Genomic DNA, 25,216 nt, shown 5'->3' with positions numbered 1-25,216 from the left:
ATTCTTACTATATGATGTTTAAGATTTGATCAGTTAGGGTACTCCAAAGTTTCATGGATATTTTAAGAGAACACCCTAACAGTTATTTGTTTATTTTGGGAAAAATATTTTAAGGTGTGTATTAAAGGTTTTAAATTTGTTTTGCTGCTGAATGAGAACTGTTCTCAAAGCAAATATTCACTAAGATACCAGGGTGTTGTTTATTAGGATAGTACCCTCGACTTCCTAAGGCCTAACAAAAGCAAAGAGTCAGTTAAAAAAAATCACAACTCAAAATGCTAACGGTTTTCACATGGCAATCTCTGCTACAAGAATGCAAAAGACTACACATCTTTAAGTGGAATGATCTCTACCTATAAATTACATTCACATGACAAATTACCACATGCCATGGAAGACAGTAGAACAGGAGTAAGTACAAAAAGCTGCTCACCAAGACTGCTTTATCAAAGCTAATTAGCAAATTAACCATTTTGGGAGGTGGGGGTGTGGCCTCGCTTTATGTTTAGAAAAAAATATAATTAAAATATCTTTGAAGGACTATTTTAGATGTTTAAACTGAATTGGAGATGTAGCCAAATAAAGTATTTCTCTTCATCACAAAAGTTTCATACATTAAGGAGTTACACAAATCCAGAGGTAGTAGAGGGAGGGTGGTTACATTTTGCCTGAACACTAATTTTTCTAAAAAGGCTCTCCAAAATCTTGAGCAGATTTATCATACTCTGCAATAAAATTCTTCAGTTCTTCAACACACCGCTCACCTATTTCATGTAAATTCTGCCTCAGTGCAAACTGACTGTTCTAATGAAAAATCATATATATATATATATATATATATAATCAAACTGAATTACAGAGAGGTTACAGTTTCATACATTAGGCATTGGATAGATTTCTTGTACTGTTTGTTACCTCGTCCCTCATTCCCCCAGATCTTTTTAAATCAGCATTTTCACCACCATCCCGAAGGTTTCACAGTCTTGCCGGTAAACCTGTTCAATCTCTTTGATTTTTGATGCTATTGCTTTAGAGCGACTGTCTAGCTGACTGTCTTCAAATAATTCTATTCCGTTGGTTGTGTTTGACTCAGGTTCCTCTGGCTGGTCAATGAATAATGGTGCAGCAGGTACCGTCTCAAACTCAGAAATTTCAGGCAAGTTACTCTCATCCGACTTCTCTAGCTTTTCCGCAGCCCACTTGCTTGCAGCCTCAACCAGTTCCTTTTTGGTTAACCTAGTGGGTTTGTCTAACACCTTTGATGAAGGAACTGCTGAAGAGCTCGAAGCTGAAGTGTCTCATGATGTTTTCAAAGACTGAGCAGATCTCTCTTTACCTCTTTCTGGATTTCCTTCACTCTGCCGTTTGTAGGAGGCACCAGCATGCACAGGCTTTCTATGCTGAGACTGGTGGAATGAATACGGCTTGCTCTGTTCTGGAGAGTAGCCTCTACTGCTGCCACTGGAGCCAGATCTGCTGTGTGGAGAGTCCTTTTGACCTCCAGGTAACTCTCTGAAAAATGGAGGCTCCCTTTTACGGGGAGAAGGGTCCCTCGAATAATGGGAAGAGTAGAAACTTTTTCTTCTAAAACCATCTCTTGTGTCCAGTTTCAAGAGGTTGCAGTCCATGCTTAGTTCCAGTGCTGTGGGCCAGAGGTAAGGCTGAGAATCAGCAAGAGGATGATATGGTGGCTAGAGAGTAGACAGGAAAGAAACAAGAACAAGGTGCTCTCCAAGGACACACCCCTAATCACTACTGAACATTTTAAAGGAAAAAATGACTCTGCTGGCCAAGAATTCTTACACACTAACATTTCACAATGAACATACAAGTCCCTGTAGGCATATTCAGGCAACCTCGAACTGCAATTATTCCAGCTGCAAACATCCTATAATTATGAAAAAGTCTCCTTGAGGGAAAGCATGTTAACCCTTGATAGACTTTTCTCTCTTTGAAACAAGGCCATTGCAGTGCAAGGACGTGAGTTTAAAAGACCTGGGGCTGAGGGCTAGCTATGACTATTACTAACTATAATAAAAAGGAGCTTGGTTATTCAATCTCTGAGTGCAAACTTTATTTACTCTGTGAAATGTAGATGAGAGATACATGAGAAGGTTCTGGGGAAGACAGAAGACAATAGGCATACAGGTACATATGCATAAGAAAGGATTTCTGGGGGTGATCTGTTAGTACTTCTACTTCTTCCCTAAAACATATATCCAGGTACTATAAATGTACCATTCCACTATTGACAAAAAGAATTAAGGAAGAACTGGGAATGTGTTGCCTTCTGTAAAAGTTAAATAGAGATTTGGATCAAGCTTCCTACTGAGGAACAGAATAAAAGCTAAACACGCACACACAATATCTTTTAAAACATCTTTTAAGAGACTTCAAATTTGTTGGTTAAAGAGCTAGGTAAAAAAAAAACACACAGAAAAAAAAACAAACTTTTGACCATAGCAGAAAGTCCAGCCACAGAAAGCTAATTTGCCTATTGTGCTATTATCCACCCCTGGGAAGCAGCTTCTTCATAGAAGGAATGCATGGGTGAAAAGATTCACAGCCCATCTGATAAACCCATCCTCATCTGCTGCCTTTTCCTGAAATACTATGCCCAGAATACAGATAACCAAAAGCAAACCTGCGCTTGCATGGACTTGAGGAACTGGTTCCCATTCACCTGATGATCCATGGGATCTCAAATCTTTTAAAAAATTGTCATTGTAAAGATGATGTACAGAGGGGTTTCTGTTGCATAAGTCAATGAGTACATTTCTTTATGAACACTGTCACCTCTTCCCGTATTTTTCTCTCAGTTTTTCCCTCCCAACTCCTGATCCTGGAACCCCCTTACAAGTTGTACAGTTCATTTTAAACAGTGTCTAGTGAATATCATTTCTGTATTTGTTAACCATTTGTCCCACCCTTTCTGTGCTTCCCCTTTCTCTCTCCAAATCAGATAAACTTACATACAAAACAAAAGATACAGAAAACAAAAACAGCAACAAAAACAAAAAAACAAAAAAGAAAGGAAAACTTCTTGCTTTCATTTCTTGGAGTTCATTTCAATAAACATCATTGTATGTGATCATATGCACACAGAACCTTTGCGATCCTCTCTTAAGAATATCCTTCTTTGGTCTCACTGTGTAAATGTCGAGAGTCCTGTATAATTTATCATGTCCAATTGTATTTGTCTTTTACCTTCCAGTGTGTTTACTTGTAGATTTATAAGCACATTCTAGTTATAACATGAGGGAAACCACGTAACCTGTGTTTGTTTGGGTTTGGCGTAATTCGCCTAATAAAATTTTGTCTGCCTTTCCATTTCATTACAAATGGTACAATATCATTTTTCTGATGGAAGAGTAGAATTCCATTGAGTATATATGCCACATTTTCTTGGGGATCTCTAATTTTATAGTTAGATTTGGGTAGTCCTTGCCATAAGCTCCTCATGGAGCTTATCCTCCCTACCCTCACCTCTGAGCAGGCAGACAAATCCACTCTGGAGGATAAATACTGTCATTGTGGTATGAACAAGAATCAGAATACAAGAAAAAAGAAAAAAAACTGAGGCACAAAATATTGACAAAAATATACAGTAATCAAAAGTTAAAATTCAGTGGAAAGATTTTAGAGTAACTGAGAGATGAAGGAAGAACTACTGAAGAATATATGTCAGAAAAAATAATCTAGAATATAGAGACTCCATAATCTAGAATATAGAGAAAAAGTGAATGATAGAAATCTGTCATAGAAGACAAGATAAAATACTTAAAGAAAGAACTATTAAGTTTTAATTTATAGCAATTGAGGTTCCAATAGGAGAGGAAAACGGTAATTAAAACATTCATGGAATGCTTTCATAGAATTTTAATTGGATATGTCTATCTACAAAATTTGAGATACCTAATGAATTACATCAGGATTAACACAAATAAGATATAGACACAGCATAGAAAAACACATAGAAAAACCTTACAAATATAAGGAAAAAAAGAACTATCTTCAAAAAAGTGACACTATGACATATGACAATAGTAATCAGAACACAATGGATAATAATGAGCTAAAACGTGCCATTCAAGCAATTCTGTACTCAAGGGAAATACACGTGATGAAAGCAAGCTAATGATAAACAATGAAAGAGTTTATTATAGCAGAATCATATTTAATGAACTTCAAAAGCAGATACTAGACAGACACAAGGTCAGAGATGCAACGAAGAATAAAACAAAATGTAAAATGTGTGTGAACCTAAATTAAAATTAGTCACGTATACACAATAATGACATCATGTGGGTTTTTAAATTAAGAAAGTGAAAACATATGATTAACAATTTAAGTCAGGAAGGAATAAAGTTAAATGTCCTAATATCTTTGTATTAGTTGATATGGGTGATTAGACTGATTAATATTAGTTCAACAAGTGCCTAATGAGTTGGTATTTTAAGGGTAATCACTGAAACAGGGAAACACAATGTCTAAGTTCCGAACTAAGAAGAAAGGAAATAGAATTTAAAAAAATCATACAGGCAAGAAAAAAGTGAACAGAAAAATCAGATAAGTGGAGATTTAAACTCAAAATACATTGTTACCATGTGCCAGGAGCTAGAAGAAATATAAAACAATAAATAAATTATAAAATGCAATGAAAGGATAATGATCTTTAGAGGAGAAGTATAATACTGTAAGGGCTTTGAAAATGGTAAAGTGGGTTTCAGGCAGACTTTGTTATTAAATGGGGAAGAAGCCTCATTAATAAGGTGGCCTATGGTGGGCATTGGTGGCTCAAGCCTGTGATTCTAGCTTGCTTAGGAGGCTGAGATCTAAGGATGGTTGGTGTTTTTTTTAATATAATCTTATTTTATTGTAAAGGTGATATACAGAGGGGTTACAATTACATAATTAAGGCAATTACATAAGTAAGGAGTTACAATTACATAAGTAAGGTGTTACCATCTCCCTCAATTGCTCCCACTTTTCCTCCTCTCCCGGCTCCCCTCACCCAAAGTCGTAAAGTTCATTTCCAACATAGTGTTTTGTGAGTATCGCTGTTTCATTGGTTCATCCTTTGTCTCACCATATCTGTAATTTCCCTTCCCTTCCCCAAATCAGATAAACAAATATACAAGTCACAGAGTACCAAAAACAAAACAGTGAAAACAGGGGATAAACCAAAGGGGGAAATGAATGAAAAGAGAAATAACTTCATATATTTTAAAAAATCAAAACAAACTTTTGTTCCCATTTCTTGGAGTTACATGGTCATATGTACATAGCTTTTGAACTATTGTGATTCTGCTAGGACTATCCTAGACTAATTATTACAAATGAGGGAAACCATGGAGCCTGTTTCTTTGGGTCTGGCTTACTTCATTTAATATAATTTTAAAAAATTATTTCTTTATTGTCAAAGTGATGTACAAAGGGTTACAGTTTCATATGTAAGACAATGCATACATTTCTTATCCCATTTTTTTCAGTCTTTTCATTTACTTGCCAATGGGGTGATGTCATTCTTTCTGACATAAGCATAGAATTCTAATGTGTATATATACCACATTTTCTTGATCCAGTCATCTACCAGGGACATCTATCTGGGTTGGTTCTTTATCTTAGCTATGGTAAATCATGCTGCAATGAACATAGTTATGCTGGTGGCTTTAGTGTCACCTTCTTTGTGGTCAATTGGATAAATGTCCAGGAGTGGGATTGCTGTGTCATAGGGGAGCTCTATGTTTAGTCTTTTGAGAAACCTCCACACTGATTTCCAAAGTGACTGAACCAGTTTACATTCCTATCACCAACAGTGTATTAGCATTCCCTTTTGGCCACAAAGGATGGTGGTTTGAAGCCAGCCTTGGCAGGAAAAGTGCATGAGACTCTCATCCCCAATTAACTACCAAAGAAAAGCTTAGTGGAGCTGTGGCTCAAGTGGTAGAGTGCTAACCTTGGGGAAAAAAATCACAAGGACCATGCTCAGGCCCTGAGTTCAAGCCCCAGGACTGGAGAAAAACAAATGGCTTACAACAGACCTAAAAATCACATACCTCTAATCACAGTTCTCCTGCTATCTTTGCAGTGACCAGTACTAAATATATTATAGACATCCTATATTTGTTACCACCTTCCATGGTAGGCTTCTGAAAGAGTACTTCAATATCTACCATTTCTCAGGCACTCTACTGTATTACAAAAGATCTCATTCAATTTTCTGAATAGTTCTGGAGGAAAGATACTATTGTTCCTGTTTCACAGATAATGATAAAAGACTTATTTAACTTTAAAACCTGTAATAATACACTACAGAGCTAGGATTTTAATATGAAAGCAGCCTGGCTGTAAGATCTGTGATCTTTCTTCTATCCATGCTGCATCTGGTTCCAACTGCGATTGCCAAGGAGGAAAAGTGAATTTATAGAAGGATAAAGATTGCAAAAATGGTTAGTAGATGCTCTTGAACCCATTAAAGCCACTCAACAAACATTTGGCTGGCTGAGGATCCACAGAAGAGATTATGTGCTCAAGAACAAGCCAAAAAGAGTGCACAAGAATTGGTTTCTCAGCCTAAAGTGTAAGCTCAGTCACTTTCAACAGTTAGAGCATCTATCACATATTTGTTCTCCATCCTTCCTTGCTTTGATTTTTAATGGTTCTCTTTGATTGTATCATTATAAGCATGCTCAAGAAATATAAGGGTTTTGTGTGTGTGACAGTACTGGAAGTTGAACAGATTCAACCTTGCATTTTAGGGTAGACAGGTATTTTAACATTTGAACCACACCCCAGCCCTTTTGATTTGTTACTTTTCAAATGGTATTTTATTTTTTCTCAGCCAAAACTGGTCCATGATATTCCTATTTATGCTTCTCACATAACTAGGATGACAGGTATATCCCACTGTACCCAGTATTTTATTGATATGAGATGGGATCACACATTTTTTTTTCCCCTACAGGCTTCAAAATGCAATCTTCCCAATTTTAGCCTCCCTAATAACTATGATTAAAGGTGTGAGACACTAAGGCCAGCTACTTTTTCTTTTTTTTTTTTTGGCCAGTCCTGGGCCTTGGACTCAGGGCCTGAGCACTGTCCCTGGCTTCTTCCCGCTCAAGGCTAGCACTCCGCCACTTGAGCCACAGCGCCGCTTCTGGCCGTTTTCTGTATATGTGGTGCTGGCGAATCGAACCCAGGGCCTCGTGTATCCGAGGCAGGCACTCTTGCCACTAGGCTATATCCCCAGCCCCAGCTACTTTTTCTTAATCTACAGGAAATACTGTTTGCTGGTCTTATTTCCTTTTTCTAAGACAAAATGCTAATGTTATGATTCTGCCACTTGTGGATCCTATGTTGCGTAATTTGTAACAAACAGGAAAGTCAAAACAACTTCAGGCCTAGTGGTTTCAAGAAATTCCTATAAAGCTGAGTACCAGTGGCTCATGCCTATATTCCTACCTACTCAGGAGGCAGAGATCTGAGGATTCTGGTTTGAATCAAGCCTTGGCAGAAAAGCCCTTAAGACTCTTTTGTTTTTGTTGTTGTTGTTTTTAAAAGGAAAACAAACTTGTAATGCTTTTTCCTTTTATTGTCAAAGTGAAGTACAGAGGGGTTACAGTTTCATATGTAAGGCAGTGAGTACATTTCTTGTTCAACTTGTTACATCCTCCCTCATTCCTCCCCTTCCCCCTTTCCCTCTCCCTCCCATGACTTGTACAGTTGGTTTACACCAAATGGTTTTGTAAGTATTGCTTTTGGAGTCATTTGTCTTTTTATCCCTTGTCTCTCGATTTTGATATTCCTTTTCCCTTCCCTAGTTCTAATGCACATATATACAGTATCCAGGGTACTCAGATGAGATATAGTGATAGTGGGGTTACAACCACAGGAAGGGAATGTGAGAGAAACGAAAAAAGGTACAGTTTCACATGGGATGTTGAAAATAATTACAACAATGATATACCATTTGTTTCCATAATGTGGAGTTCATTTCATTTAGCATGATCTTATGTGTTCATAAGGGGATAGTTATTGGGCTGTTGTGATCTTCTGCTATGACTAGCCTAAACATGTACTAATTATTGCCTATCTGGAAGTAGGTTGGATGCCAGTGGCTCACACCTGTAATCCTAGCTACTTAGGAGACTGAGATCTGAGGATCTCAGTTCAAAGCCTAACTGGGCAAGAAAGTCCATAAGACTCTTATCTCCAATTAACCACCAGAAAAACAGAAGTGGCACTGTGGCTCAAAGAGCTCAGGGATAGCACCACCCAGACCCAGAATTCAAGCCCTACGATCACCAAAAATAAATCTAGTAGTTGAGTTGTGGCTCAAGTGGTAGAACCCTAGCTCTGAGGGAAAAAAAGTTGCTCAGGGACAGTGACCAGGCCCCAGTTCAAGCCCCACAAGCAGCGTGCATGCATGCACACACACACACACACACACACACACACACACACACACACACAACTTCTATGTATTGTTTTATTCTGTCAAGTCAACCACGTGACATATAAAGAAAAGTGGATCTTCCTACTACTTTATCAGAAATACTCTGAAGATCTACTACTAAACTACTGTTGAACAACCTGTTTTTCAAAACTCTTCAGTCTTGGGGCTGGGAATGTGGCTTAGTGGTAGAGTGCTTGACTAACATGCAAGAAGCCCTGGGTTTAATTCCTCAGAACCACGTAAACAGAAAAACAAAACAAACAAAAAAAAAAAACCTGTTCAGTCCCTTTGCTTTTTGGGTGGGAAGCAGGAGTGAGATAGTTGTGTTAAGGGAAGAAAACATAGTCACTAGTAGTTTGAAGAGCAGTAAGAATTAAGTCTACAAGCTGTATGGTGGGTTTTGTTTTGTTTTGGTGTGTGTTGTGCAAGAAATTTAGCTGCTTTTAAAAAAACAACACAATTTATTATTTCATAGTTTCTACAGGCTGGGAGTCCAAGTGTGTCAGCTAGGTTCTTTGCTTATGGTTTCACAAAACTGGACTCAAAGTGGCACTCAGGCTGAACTCTTCCCTAGAGGCTGAAGGGAAGGGTTCACTTCCAAGCTCATCCAGGTGGCTGGCAGCTGTGGAACTGAAAGTCTATTTCCCTGCTGGCTATAAGCCAGGGTGCTCCCAGGGTGCTTCTCAGAGCTGGTCTGCACTGCTTGCTACACAGCCCCTTTTGTCTTCAGGTCAACAATGGAGAATCTCTTATACAAAAATGTCTCCCACAATCCAAATCTCCTTCTTCAGGAAATATCTTTTAAGTTGACTCCAATAATTTTTAATTCTAGTACTTTTATTACCTGGAAACTGTCATTTCCAAGGAGAATCTCTTATGCAAAAATCTCTCCCACAACCCAAATCTCTTTCTTCAGGAAATATCTTTTAAGTTGACTCTTTTTACTTAAGCAATATTTTTTAATTCTAGTACTTTCATTACCTGGAAACTGTCATTTTCAATAGAAAGTAACCTTAAATAGAAAATAACCTTAAAAATAAATAGATGTTGAAAAATAGCACTACAAATTCTAGGCAGGTACTGTTGCCATCTAAAATGCTATGAAACCAGACAGCTATTGTCATCACTAAACAAAACAAAACAAAAAAAGAAGCTATGTTCACAGTTAATGTACGAAAACTAAACTTAGGCTTTCTCAAGGTTATTAGTCTAGTCATAAAGACTGAAAAGAAGACTATACAGAATTCCTTCTATTTACTAGCATTTAACTAATCTTTTGTTGGGAGTACCACCTAAAACCATGGCCTACTTGTCAACCTGTCACACACTTGGGGTAATATTACTTTCATCCCTAGATAGAAATTTGTTACAGCATTTCCCTAAAAGATTTTGAATGTTGCATCATGGAAAAAAATCAATTAAAAACAAACAAAGTGATTTTAAAAGAACTAACCCTATAAAAGTGTAGTTAATGAGATTTACAATAAATTTAGATATATAAACCTTGGGGCTCCAAAAGGCACAAAGACCATATATATGTTCATCTATTCTCCCATTTCTGTTAATTCTACTCTCCTTGCAAATGGAGGCACAGCAACACTTTTCTCTTATTCTGATTGTGCTCTTTTCTATGTTTTTGAGTTATTATGGTGTATGTTATAAAGCTGGGCAGTATGATCTCTTAGATTAGCCACTAGCTAAAACCAGCTTGCTACCTATTTCAGTAAATACGATTTTATTGGAATACAATCATACTTATTTATATACTCATTTATATATTGTCTATGCTATTTTTGCTATAATAGCAGGGTAGAGTGGTTGTGGGAGAAAAAGCTATGGGTTGCAAAGATGAAAATATTTACTATCTGGAACTTAACAGAAATTGGCTGGTTAGATAGACATTACTATAAAAAGTGTTGATTTCAATCTCATAAGACAGAGTAAGGATTCAGATTATGTTAAATGACTATCTTTCTTACTTCTTCAGTTTTGATATAAGCGAATTCAGTATGTAAATTTTACCAAGAATAGGGAATTATACCTCGCCAAGCCCTTATACATCATTAACCAAATTACCGGAGTCTATATCTCACAACATAACTCTGCTTGCTTTTCTCATTTGGTGATATTCTGGGGTTTAGTCGCGGGTTTTTAGCCTCAGGGGCTCTCCTGTCCTGCAGGAGAGAAGGGAAAACACGCCCCAGGCGGACTGGCCAAGAAGAGGAAAGGGCCGTCGAACTGCCACCTCAGCCCCCCTTTCTTTCTTTCTTTTTTTTTTTTTTTCAAATTTTTATTATCAAACTGATGTACAGAGAGGTTACAGTTGCATACGTTAGGCATTGGATACATTTCTTGTGCTGTTTGTTACCTCCTCCCTCCCCCTTTTCTTTTCCCCCTCATGAGTTGTTCAGTTTATTTACACCAGTTTTGCAAGTATTGCTTTTGTAGTTGTTTGTATTTTTTTTTACCCTATATACCACTGTTTACCAGTATACATGGTTTCCAATATACTCAGATAAGATACAGAGATAGTGTAGGTACAACCACAGGAAGGCCTAGCCCACCTTTCCACGGAGGACACACAGAGAGTCCGGGAGCAAAGTCAATGCTAAGACTCGTTTAATGGCGAGAATGAGCTGCTCTTTTAAAGTGGTCAGAGGGCAGCGGAAGGGGAGGGGGTACGTACACCTACATAGGGGCTGTGAATGGACGCCTGAGCTGTCCATCAGGGTGGAGCTCCAAGGGACCTCCTAAGGGGTGGCCCACAGGACTGCCTCTGGGTTCACCACCAGCGGCCATCTTGGCTTACACGTGGTCCGAGGTTGGGAAAAGAGGTGGGGCCAGCTAGAACAGCCTTGTAATGATACAAGGCTTCCCAGCGGTTGTGCCCCACAGGGTTTGGACTTTAGTCTCTTTTGGCTACTCTTGGCTGTGACAGTTTCTCACACTTATCTTCTTCTTAATGACCATGAGACTACCTATAACTAATCCTATGTAAGATGTGCTATGGCTTGGCTAAAAGTCCCCCAAAGCTGTATACTGGTAGCTCACGTACCTATTCCTAGCTCCTCAGGAAGCTGAGAATTTAGGATTGAGGTTTGAAGCCAGCCTCTGCAGGAAAGCCTATGAGGCTCTCATTTCCAACGAACCATCAAAAAATCCAGAAGTGGAGCTGTAGTTCAAGTATTAGAGCACTAGCCTTGAGTAAAGGCACTTATTTCAAGTCTCAGGCCCAGCATGCACATGTGCACGCAAACACAAGCAAGTCCCCCAAAGGGCCTGTGTGTTGATGGCTTGGTCCCCAGGGCAGTACTACTGGTAGGTAGTAGAATCTTCAGGAGGTAGGGCCTCATGGGAGGTGCTTAGGTTATATCCTTGAAGGGATTGACCTCTTCTTCATTTTCTTTTCCTTCCAGGCTATGAAGTGTGCACATACTTTTGCCACTGTCATCCAGTATACCCATTAATGGCAGAAAGACATGGGTATGCCCAGTCTTGGTCTGGAACCTCCAAAACTATGAGCTAAAATATATCTTTTTTTTTTCACAAATTATTTCAATATGGTAACAGAAGATGGACAAACACAAGAAGTCTAATATGTTAGCTAATCTCATGGATACTCTTTATTTCCTCCTGTATTCTCATAAATAAGTAAAAGATTAAATGATTATTTTTCTCTTCATGGTTGGGGAGAGTAAAATAAATGAAAAGCTTATAGAAAACTGTTTTTTTCTGAAGTCACAACAATTAAGAGAACTGGAATAGTGACATTTTAATATGATATAAAATAAAAATTTTCAGAAAGTTTTTAATCTAAAACACTTAGTCATTCACTACTATGTTAGCAAAAGAAATAAGTATGATTGTCCTTGACCCAACCTAATTCCACTCAAGAAAAACAAATCTGATATGGAAATACAAGTTAATGCTGACCTTGCTTGCTTTCTTTGGTGGAAAAAAGAGAATCCAATTAATGTCCCCTAGAAAGGCATATTCATACCACTTACCATTAAGTGCTCCAAACAAACATCTAATACTGAAGCAAAAGGTGAGAAATGCATGCCAAGAAGCAAGAGTTTAAAACAGTACATCTGTTGCGCAATTCATTGCCAGGCTGTTGGCAATTAGGGTTTTCTGAAACATCTTCACAAGGCCAGATAAAACAGAGAAAAAATGAGATTCACCGAACAGGACTATTTTATTTTGGCTCTAACATTATTAATAAACAACACTGAAAACATTAAGTAACAGTTTATCAAAAAAATTGATGAGCCACAATTCTTTCCAGGAAACACATTTTTAAAAAGCCATTAACAAACAACCATTACCAGGGCCAGGCATGGTTGCTCATACCTGTAATTTCAGCTACTCAAGATCTTGGTAGGGATTGAAGGTACTAATGTTTGAAGCCAGCCAGGGAAGAAAGTAAGGGGAAGCTCATCTCAATCAATAGCTGGGCATGGTAGTGAGTGCCTATCATCTCAAAGACCATAGGAGAATTGTAGTTCATGCAACATGGAAATGGAGAGGGAATCCTATCTGGTAAATAAAGTACAAAGGACTGGGGTATAGCTTAAGTGTAGAGCATCTGCCTGTCATGTATAAGGTACCACCAAAAAGCAAAAAAAAAAAAAAAAAGTTCAATCTTGTACTTTCAAAGTGCAAAAATGTAGTTACTGTTTTTAACGAGACTGTAATATAATACTTCCATATAGTAGAATTGATTTTTGAGCTTGTTTTATGCTTGCATTCCCAAAAATACTTAGCTGATTCATAATACAAATATAACAAAATACTATATACCTGCTACTTTCATTTCTTTAGCATATGATAAAACAGATCTTAATACTAGCTAAAGTAATCACATATGCTAAACAATCTCATCTACAGGTAATATACTATTAACCAAAACTAATCATTCACTCATCTTAAACCTTAATTTTACTGTGTGACCAGGAAACAAGATGATTGTGATCAAATTAGCAAAGGTTACTATTTCAATCATTACTCAAAATACTCTTAACCTTACCATAATATTGCTTTTCAGAGAAGAGATACCCATGCACGGTAACAGATGCTACTGATTTAGATTATTACAATATAAAAATGTACAATGTTTAATGTTTCTCAGTCTTAATAAAAGCATTAAATAAATTAAGCTATTAACCACAGCACATGATACAAAAGCCTTAAGAACAAATCTGTCTTTATTGCTTTATCTAAAATCTTGAGACAGATTCCTACTCTAAACCAAAAAGTCATTGCTTAACAATGTGTTCTTGAAAATAATGTGTCCTTTAAAAAGTGAAACTTTGTATCTATATCTCTGCCTAGGGTGTAACTGATCAGAGGTCATGGATACTTGATAATAATCCTTTGTTGTTCTCCCTTAAGTGCCAATGGGTCTTCTAACACCCAATTGAACAATGAGGTCTTCTTCCCTTCCTTTTCTTTCATGACAGTTTCTTTAGAGCACTTGAGGAAACATGTTGGCCTTTTTCCCACTTACAACTCTTGATATGGAACAGTGTGTTTTTTTTTACTCAAAGACTTGGGCCATGCTACTCTCTTAGTTATCAGAAGCATCACTTCAGGAACATCTGATCCTCAGCCCTAAGCCACCATCTTGCTCTTTGACTCCAGAGTTAATGAGGATTAACACACTGGGTTAACAGTAGCAAGGGGAAGAGAGGCTGATAAAAATGATTGTAAAGGAAACAAAAATATATTTAAAATGAATCATAATGTTTTTCTACGTTTTTAAAAGCTGTGGTGCTTGGTTTATTAGTGTGTAAATGATAAATAAAAATGTGCTGCAACTCTAATCTAAAAAAGCTACAAAGTTAAAAGTCACAACTAATGAAATTTATGATTTTAAAAGGTCTTGCTTAAAGACTTAAAAAGAAAAAAATCCCAATCATTGTACTTCCAGGAAAAATAAACATAGAAATTTGACCAAAGAATTAAGTTGGGTTAGTGGAACCACCATGACTGAAAAATATTTGTGCAACAAAAATATTAATATTCGTTGAATTCTGGTTTAAACATTTGCATTTACATGCAAATAGTCAAAAGCTTTCACAGTTCAATTTATCAGAAGCATAAAAGGATTATTCGCTCACATGTCGATTTTCACCATATTCTTCCGATTAGAACAAGAATGATAAATTAGTAGCAGGTACTATATTAGTATTAGTAGTATATATTAGTGTACTATTCATTGCTATGGGTTGAATGTGTCCCCTCAAAGTTCATATGTTACAAAGTTAATCCTCAATGCAACAGTGTTGAGAGATGGGATTAAAAGATCACGGGTGAAGTAATATTAATGGCATTACCCTGGGAATGGGTTTAGAGTGGGCCTACTGTAAAAGTGAGTTCAGACCTTATGTACAGTATCTTACCATGTGAACCCTTCTGCCGTGTTAGGATGTAGCAGGAAGACCTTCACTGGAAGCAGCCCTTAATCTTGGGCTTGTCACCCTCCATATACCTTGACTCAAGTAAGTTTGTTTGTTATTATTTACCCAACCTATGGCATTCTATTATAGCCATACAAAATGAAGGCATTACTATTATAGAACCTGAGTATTTGCTACATGCCAGTCTTTTCCCTCCCTCCCACTAATTTCTTCCTTTTTCTTTCTCTCTTTCCATTCCTTTTCCTTTTTCTTTCCTTCCTTCCTTCTTCCTGTCCTGTTCTTTTACTTTTCTTGCAGTACTTAGGACTGAAACAAAGGCTTCATATTCACTAGGAAAACATTCTACCTCTCCCCACCCCCCAGCAAACACTTTTGTTTTTATTTTGTTTTTGAGGTAGGTGCTTGCTAACTTTGTGTAGGCTAGTTTCGAACTCATACCTCAGGTTCCACCTATAGCTGGGATTATATGCATGATCTACCACATCTGGTTTACTTTTCTAAGACTTATAGGCACTAACTCATTTAATTCTCATAATGATTCTCTAATTAGTATCTATTATAGTTAGTAGTGATATGTTTACTCCATTTTACAACAAGCAAACTGAGATTCAGAGAAGTTAAATAACTTGGCCACGGCCCAAAGCTAGTAACTGGTTCAATAAAAATTCAGATTTGAAAAGTTCCAGATCTAGTGCCAATGACTTTCTCAATCACTTAAGAAAGAAATGAAGAACTCACTTTCTTAATACTATTGTTTCACCATACCTATATCAGATGTGCTTCTAAGGTCCCCTATTGAAGTTATCCATTTTATTAGAAGAAAAACTCATCCATTTAATATATCATGCAATTTTAAGGATTTCAGTTGTTTTGTTTTCTATGGTACAGTAGATATATAATATTTAATTTTTTGAAATCAATATATAATGCTCATTTGCATTATTAGAAAAATACTGTATATGTACTAGCAAACATCAAATTTAAATATGTAGAAAAATCTTATCTTCAAACTTTCAAACCTACAAACTTTCAAACTTACAAAAGGAAACACTGAAAATTCTAGTTTCCTTTGTGCTGAAAGATTATACTGCTAATTGGTACTAAAAATCATGTTAATTGGCTAGGAAGTGATACAGAACTAGAGTATCAAAATTACTTCTTTTTGGTGAGGCACTAGTGGATCAAGTCTGTAATCCTAACTACTCAGTAGGTTGAGATCTGAGGATCGCGATCCAAAGCCATACTGGGTAGAAAAGTCCCTAAGACTTTTATATTTAAGTAACTAGCCAAAAGCTAAAAGTGAAACTGTAGCTGAAATGGTAGAGCACCCGCCTGTAGTGAAAATGCCAAGCAAGAGCTCAACGTTTTGAATTCAAGTCCCACTACACACACACACACACACACACACACACACACACACACACACACACACACTTCTTTTATTTATTTATTTTTGCCAGTCTTGGGGCTTGAACTCAGGGCCTGAGCACTGTCCCTGGCTTCTTTTGGCTCAAGGCTAGCACTCTACCACTTGAGCCACAGCAGCGCCACTTCCTGCCTTTTCCATATATGTGGTGCTGAGGACTCCATCCCAGGGTTCCATGTATATGAAGCAAGCACTCTACCACTAGGCCATATTCCCAGCCCCACACACCTATATTGGGAAAATTCTATAATGATGTTGGCAGTGATAATTCTACCAACTAACTTGTATGGAAATAAACTATTAAAAGCAAGCAGTGTCACACTGTCATGTATCTGGCACTAGGGAAAGGTCAAAATACATAGACATCAAGTTCTTGTTTTGCAACTAGCTAGTTATGTACTTCTGAGTTATAGTCACTCGGTGCTAGTTTCTCATTTTTGAGGATTAGAGCTAGACAAATACTTCCATTCAGCCAAGTATAGGATTCTGATTTCTAGAACAACCATAATCCTTGGAGGTTTTCCCCCCACAGGTAGGTTCTTCTACTGAAGTCCCTGTCTATCGACAAACACAGGGATATGGAATATATTTTTGTTCTCAATTCATCATGATTAGTTCAAACTCTCTGAGAATTTTTCCTTTAAATAGAGGAATTAAATTGGTTTACAATCTCTTTCCTATAGGGATAAGTAACTTCACTTAACCAAAGTGAGAATACTCATGAGATGATAGCATTCCCAGAGTGGAAGAAAGGTTCATTCTTAATATAAGTGCCAGTTTCCAGCCCCATTGCTCAAAAGATATTATCAAGGGAGAAACCTGTAATAGGAGTGTGAGGCCATCCGAAAGATTAAAGCCTAGATGGGAAGGTTTGGCACTAAATATTGGCCACAACTCTGCACCTCTTTTGCTTGAAATACTCACTACCTGGAGGCTTCTATGGTACTGGAACACCTGTGTCAAACAAAAGGCAACTAACTATTCAGTAAGGTGCTTGCTGATTGAATTCTAGCCAATCAGATGCACAAAACTTCAGCCAAAGGATTTGTTTAACCCACATGTTGGAACTATGTTAAGAAATCATTTAACCATTCTATACTATGAGTTTCTCCTTCTTACCATAATATATCCAGGTGGGATAATACAGCATAAAGGTATAAACATAGTGGTGATGGCTGAACACTGTGTGTAGTAAGAGCCAGTAAATTGCATACCTCAAAATGGCAAAAATTGTTGGTTTTTAAATTATATACACTACCACATCTTAAAAAAATTAACAGGGAAGACCAAAAACTATTCTATAATGTATTTTATTTTCATCAAGTATCAGGATATGTTTATAAAATTAACTATCACATGTTTTAAGTAAAACAAACATATCCCAATCCTCAAATTTTAAAGAATCAACTTTTGTACTAATAGCACTGATCAACATCAATCATGTAAGTAACATCAATCTAAGAATCATGCTATATTTCTGGAAACTTTGCTATATAGGAGTAACAAATGAAGGAATTTGGGGGGGGGGGAATCTGATATAAATTCTGCTGTCTGCACATGGTTTTGGTAAAGCGAGGCATATCTAAAATAAAATCAGGTCAGTGTAGAGATAGTACAAGTAACTTGATCCAATCCCTCGTTTTGTAGATGAAGACCCATCATAAATCTCAAAACATGTCCAAGTATACACACTTGAACACATGGACACACAAGGCTGGCACTAGGGACAGAACTAGGTTTCAAATTCTGAACCTCAACGTGCAATGATCTTCTTCCACTTGATAATATTCTCCATTTCTTTTCCTTCTAAAGATATCCATCCTGGCTCAAAAATGCAAGAAAAATGTATTTTAAAAATTTCTATGAAATGCCAAGGCTTTAAGAGAAAAATCTAGTACCAATGGTCCCAATAAATGTGTCACAGACATAGTTGGTGCTTTTTATTTTAGGATCACTGCCAGGAACTGGTTACAGTGATTTTACTTGATAAAAATGGGATTTATCCCAATCTCTAGATGGATTTTAATCTTTAAAGTGTTTTAATGATGTCATCATCTTAGAAAAAAATCAGCATTTGTGATTCTGTTGGTATACTGATGAATAGATATCCCAATTCAAGTATGAACTTTCATGTAATTTTATATAGTCAAAATTGTCTTTAAAATCTAGCATCTTAGCAATTCCAAGATCATTTCTCAAAATTATTCTCTATTGAATATTGGGGTATGAGATATCCCAGAGCTCTGTAGACTATTTCCTTTTTTAAAACTTAAGTTCATTTTATTGAAAAATAAAGACTGTGCTATATTTATTGTATATATGATGTTTTTAAATGGTTACTTACATTTTTATTCTTTTGATCTCTATCACATTGAAGACTCAGAACTTACCAAATAAATAAGGATGGCTACCAATCAACTACGCATTTGATTCTTAGAGGAGGAAAATACATTGTAGCACACAAAGATAACTGGCCCTTCAAAAAGTGTATATAAGGCGAGCACTTTACCACTAGGCTATATTCCTAGCCCCCAAAGTGTAATTTCTCACAAATCATTTTATATGACAGGGTTTAAGGTCATTTGAATACAAAAGCCAAGCATGGATTCTGATATAGAAAGTGTTTGTTATATGGCCTGGAAGATTTATCATATCAAAGAACATGATTGTAATATATTAGAGGTAGAGTAAGCACATGCTACTCCTACTCCAAGAAAAAGCATTCTTGAGATCAACACTCTCCCCAACCCCCATGGTTTTGTGAACAGTCTTTTCTGTTGAAGTGATTATATAGATTTGGTGGCAACCAGAAAAGATTATGTAGGTTCCCTGCCAATCTGAAGGCAACTATGCTGGCTGAGCCTAGGCTAAACAATTAGTACAGTATTTTGTTAAGTTCTAACAGGCACTAAATTGGGGGAGGGGTTGATTATAAAATGTAATTACATGTACCCCATGTAATTTGAAATGTTCCTCTATTTGTATGAACCAAAATAGCAAACCATGGGGCGTGAGTTATAAATGTTTCCTAACTTTTATCAGTTGTGTACTAGATGTCAGGAATAAGTTTAAAAAGCTTTTCTTTCTACTGAATTGAAGATTTGCCTTGGAATAAACCTCTGTTGCTGGAGCAAGACATACTCTAATGTAGCATGGGAGAGTTAACTGTTGCAGGGAGTAGAGGTTTACCTTTTACTCGGAGTCCATGTGACCACTTGGAAATTTTTGTTTCCTGCCTAAGCAGCTACAAGAAATTCAAATACTTAAAAAAGATAGTCTCTGCTTGAATAGGTTTGAATTTAAATGGTCTTAATGCTACATTTCTCTCTTTCTCTCTCTCTCTCTCTCTCTCTCTGTGTGTGTGTGGGGGGGTGTTAGTTGTGGGGCTTGAACTCAAGGCCTGAGCACTGTCCTTGAGCTTTTTTGTTCAAAGCTAGTTCTCTACCACTTGAGCTCAAGCCCCACTTCTGGTTTTTGTTGGTTAATTGGTGATAAAGAGTTTGAAAGACTTTCCTTCCCAGGCTGGCTCTGAACTGGGGTCCTCAAATCTGGCACCTGGCTGCTACATTAATATTTAAGATGATCTCTACAACCATAAACCTAGGCTCTATCTTCTTACCACTGACTATGCTTTTTATTGATAAAAATAGTCTTACAACACTCTCCTATATATACACCTTTCAGATGACCTGTTAGTGCTAACTAAACTTGGCTCCAAAATAATTTGGCTTTCTGTAGGAAATGAGAGTTATACAACAAAGGGGAGATGAAGGGAAACTTGGGTCCAAAGCATGCCCTGTTGACAACATTATCACAAATGCGTGGCCAAGTGAGCCTTCCTCAACTGTTTCACGCTGTGATGGAGACCCAGGACTGGCTATTCCCGACAGAACATAAACTGAAATATCTCACTATGTGGAGCCAAATGAGAGTAATTCAAATGCTTAGCTACATCTATGAAAATATTAGTCAAATAAATATTTAGTTCTAATTTTCCACCCAATTACATTTTTTCAAATTCTATTTTAAAATATGGAAATCTTGTGCATATCCAAATGTTTATTATAAATACAGCTGCTCTGTTTGTTTATTCTTTAGAACTCTACTGCCTATGTTAAGGACTTCCCAAGTAATTAAATAAATAATTGAAAGACTAATATGCTTCTAAGCTCACCAAAGATCATTTTAAATAGCAAAGAAAAACATCCAAAATAAAATGACCTCACGGAAATTAAAATTCATAGCTCATTTTCTTTCATTTAGAGGCATATCAGAACAGATCATAAAGGGATCTAATAAGATGGTTATAGGAAGAATGATGAACAGGAGAGCAAATAGGTCTGCCTAAAATGCATAAATATTGTGCTTACTTGAGCTAGGCTTGTTAGAAATGGAAGGCATTAATCTATTACCACACTAAATTTGAAACATTTTTTTCAAAAATGCTAAAGTTCATAATTTCAGTTATGATTACTCAGCAAGAAATATTCAGCTAATAGTATCAAGAACATCAAACAGGATTTTCCTGCAGTAAAGTATCCATTCACATTCAGAATAATATAGAGAGACTCAACATCAAAACTCTTGAAATCCAAACAGAAGTATTAGTTGAGATCAGGACTTTTGGCTATATTCAATTTGTAACCAGGTAGCTACCAGTTCTTAGGTATCTTCAAATAATGACAAAGGTTTCACATTTCTTGAATGTATAAAAATATACACATTTCTCTACTGAATCCCAAGAATGTGTCTTGTAGCAGCTGAGAGTAAAGCATCATTATTAGGGTCACACATCTATACGATCAGTTTCAGACAACTGTGTTGTTCTTTGCTTTGCCATTTTCAAAGTTATTTCTTTGATCACCTCCAAGGTAATACGCTTGTTAATACTGCTCGAAGTAAGCAGCATGCACTACACAACTAGTTAATAATTCTAAAGCCACTCATTTCACTCCTACGACACCATCAAGTCATTATTGTTTTCAGTGCCTAAGAAGTGAAGAAGACACCATTTCCCTTATTTTAAAGATAAAATAATGGAAGGAAAAGAGGCACAAAGTAGGCCTCTAGTAATGTTCTCACTTCTTTACTCAGGTGCTCATTCCAGGAGGGTGGTTCAGTTTGTAAAGGTTCATCAAGCTACAGACACTTAGGATTTCTGCAATGGTGTAGGCTTCAACTTCAAAAGAAAGTACAAGGGCAGGGAATGTGGCAAGCATGAAGCCCTGGGTTTGATTCCTCAGCACCACATAACAAAAAAGCCAGAATTGGTGCTGTGGCTCAAGTAGTAGAGTGCAACCCTTGAGTAAAATGAAGCCAGGGACAGTGCTCACGCACTGAGTTCAAGCCACAGGACTGGCAAAAAAGAAAGTTCAAATAGTAAAACAGAGTTCATATTCCAAAATACCAAGCGACTTGTCTAAGATCACTGGTATAACAGGCTATGTGACCCCTAGATAGTTCTTGAGTGCTCTACAACTGCTTTTAGTGTTAATAATTTCCTCCCACCATGTCTCCTTTTATTATTAGGCCTTGTTGCCAGATACTATGATTAAAAATTTTCCCTTCACAGGTTGGGAATGAAGGTTAGTGGTATAGCACATGCCCAGCATATCTGAAGCCATAGGTTCAATTCCTACCATTGGAAAACACTGCTAATTCTTTGAGGCTTGGATGTTGCTCAGAAGTAGAGTGCTTACCTAGCATGGGCAAGGTCCTGGGGACCATCTCTAGTTGGGTGTGGTGAGGCAGTTCACATAAATGAGGACACAAAGACAATGAAAAGACAATAAAAAAAACTTTTCATTTGGACTGACTTAATCTCTCTGTCACACACACACACACACACACACACACACACACACACACACACACACACACACCATTGTCCCCTATGTATCTGTGGGAGATTATTTCTTCTTGAAACCTAATGTATAAAATGGTATGATATTTACATAAAATGGAGATACATCCTCCTGTATCCTTTAAATGATCTCTAGATGACTTATAATATATACATTTGGGTTAACCAAATGCAAATACTAAACTACACTATACAAGAAAAAAGCCTACATATTTCCAGTACAGACTTGATTTCTGAAAAAAGTGTGTGTGTGTGTGTGTGTGTGTGTGTGTGTGTGCGCGCGCGCGCGCATGTGCACCTGGATGTGCTTTTGTCCTGTAGGTTGAACTCAGAGCCTGGGCACTGTCCCTAAGCTTCCTTTGCTCAAGGCTAGCACTCTACCACTTGAGCTACAGCTCCACTTGCGTTGTTGTTTTTATTTTTTTTTCTTATGTAGTTTATTGGAGATGAGTCTCACAGACTTTCCTCCTTGGGATAGCTTTGAATCATTATCTTCAAATCTCAGCCTCCTCAGTAACCAAGATTACAGGCATAACCCACCAGGGACAAGCTCAAAATTGTTTGTTTGTTTTTTTACATAAATATTTCACATCATTTGTCTCTCTTTCCAGCCTTATCATTCAACACAACCTAGCCCCATCTGAGTCTAGCTATACTAATCAGAAATATGATTTTGTCTTTCCAAATATCTCTATGCCAACTTTATACAAAGTATTTATTCAATCTAAAATACCATTACTCCTATACAATTCTTCACCTCTAATCCTCCAAGTCTTAGTGCAAATATCCAAGAATGTTTATTCCTCTCAGACCAAGTTAAACTCTTCCTTCCCCTTGACAAAAAGCAAACATCTACAGTACCCTAGTAGAAAGAATAATGAATCAAGAGTCACAAAACTAAAAAGTATCAGTTTGCAGAACTTGAAAGATGCCTCTAGTCAGAAAGTAGAATTTCATTGTTTATCATGGGTTCAATTTTCTTTTCAAAAGAATTTAATTCTGTCATAGTACCTCTATGGTTTTCCTCCAGATCACTCAAACAACACAATATTGAACTTTAAACAATGTTTTAGAGAATTATTTGACATTTGTTTCCCTTCTGGATTCCAAGTTCCATGACAGAGTAGCTCCTACATGTAACTTTAAGCCCAGGGCCTAGAATAACCTGGAACATAGAAACCACTCAATAAATTTTGTTGAATGATTACTTTAAAAAATATATATCACTTTGGGTTAACAAAATGGTATTTTAACTATGGTAAAGCTATTCTGCACGTAACTTATACATACTATGAAATGAGCAAAACTATGGTAAAATTAAGAGTGCTAGGTAATCTAATGTATTTACTTCCCCTACTAAACTAAGTTTACAAATGACAGAGACCATAAACAATTATGATGGCAAGGTGCTGAAGAGTTCACATTTTAGAATTCAATTTCCTTAGACTCTCAGTTTTACTATTCACAAACGCAGTAATTCTGGGCAAGTAGCTGACACATCTTTTAGCCTAATCAGTAAAGTAAGGATGAGTCTTAGTATGGATTGTATGTGTGTATGTTGTATGGCAGCCCTGGAGCCTGAACTCAGGGTCTAGGCACTGTCCCTGAGCTATTTTACTCAAGTCTACCACTTAAATTGAACCACAGCTCCACTCCCAGTTTTTGGTGCTTAAGAGTCTCATAGTCTTTCCTGACTCAGCTGGCTTTGAACCTCATTCCTCAGATATCAGCTTCCTGAGTAGCTAGGATTACAGGTGTAAGCCACCCATGCCAGCCATTAGTTTAGATCTTAAATATCCTTCAAAGGTCCATATGAAAGGCTTGTTCCCAGATTACTATTGGGAGGTTGTGGAACATTTAGAGATGGGATCAAGTGAGAGTTTTCAGGTCATTGGGGTTGTGCCTTTGAAGAGGACAATGGGAGCCCCTCTCCTTTCTCTTCTCTATTCTTCCATTCTTCTTAGTCACAGGTTAACAGTTTAGCCACAGGCTCAAAGCATTTGATCATGAATTGAAACCTCCAAAATTGTGAGCCAAAATAAACATTTTTTTCTTTATCTAGCATAATAATCAACAACTGGTACTCAAATATGTAGTTTTGATGATTCTTCCATTCAGATCTCATAGAATGTAAAATGTAAAATGTAAAATGATATGAATGAAACTTTTTAGTAAATGGTATGGTAATAAAGGGAAGGCACTATGTGTTTTTTACATGCTTTTTAAATGTCTTTATTGCAAAGGTGATGAACAGCAGGGTTACAGTTACATAAGTAAGGTAATGAGTTCAATTCTTTTTTTGTTTTTTTTTTTCAATTTTTTTATTCCTAGGAATGGAAACCAGAGCCTCATACATACTAGGCAAGTTAGTCTACCACTGAGCTAATACTGAGCCCCATTTTATTTTTTATTGTTTTTTTTTAAAAAGATAACTATGTGTTCTTTAACACATTTTTTTCCCGCCATATTCCCAAAGTCCTCATTTTTAAAGGGAATACCTTTAAGAAGAAATCAAATTAGGGAAAACTATGTTAAAAAAGTTACAGTACAACCACATCCCAAGTTAAACAATATGAAGCTTTCTGTATTAGAACTTGCCTTTCAGGATTCTCAGTCGAGAATACTTCCACATTCACTGAACATTATACCCACAAAGGTAATTTTTTTATTTGTATTTCTTTATTTTTTTCTGAATTATTTATTGTCAAAGTGATGTACAGAGGGGTTACAGTCTCATACGTAAGGCAGTGGGTACATTTCTAGTACAATTTCCCCCCTCCCCCTTTCCTCTCCCCCCTTGAGTTGTTCAGTTGGTTTACACCAAATGGTTTTGTAAGTATTGCTTTTGGAGTTGTTTGTCTTTTTTATTTTTTATCCTGTGTCTCTCTTTTTGGTATTTCCTTTCCCTTCCCTAGTTCTAATACAAGTATATACAGTATCCAGGGTACTCAGATGAGATACAGTGATAGCACGGGGAAAACCACAGGAAGGGGATACAAGAGAATCATCAACAACAAAAAAGCTATGGTTTCACATGGCATGTTGAA

At 36.9% G+C, this 25,216-nt stretch overlaps 1 protein-coding gene and 1 pseudogene across 1 annotated transcript in view; both read right to left on the bottom strand.

Moving 5' to 3' along the window:
- Window positions 1-25,216, bottom strand: part of Cask (calcium/calmodulin dependent serine protein kinase) — a 333,827-nt gene that overhangs the window by 271,153 nt on the left and 37,458 nt on the right. The window lies entirely within an intron of this gene.
- Window positions 663-1,743, bottom strand: LOC125344024 (annotated as a pseudogene).

This window comes from Perognathus longimembris, chromosome 28, assembly GCF_023159225.1.
Source record: "Perognathus longimembris pacificus isolate PPM17 chromosome 28, ASM2315922v1, whole genome shotgun sequence".
Taxonomy (NCBI): domain Eukaryota; kingdom Metazoa; phylum Chordata; class Mammalia; order Rodentia; family Heteromyidae; genus Perognathus; species Perognathus longimembris.
The sequence above is the reverse complement of the archived record's forward strand: the minus strand, read 5'-3'. Positions and strand labels throughout refer to the sequence as shown.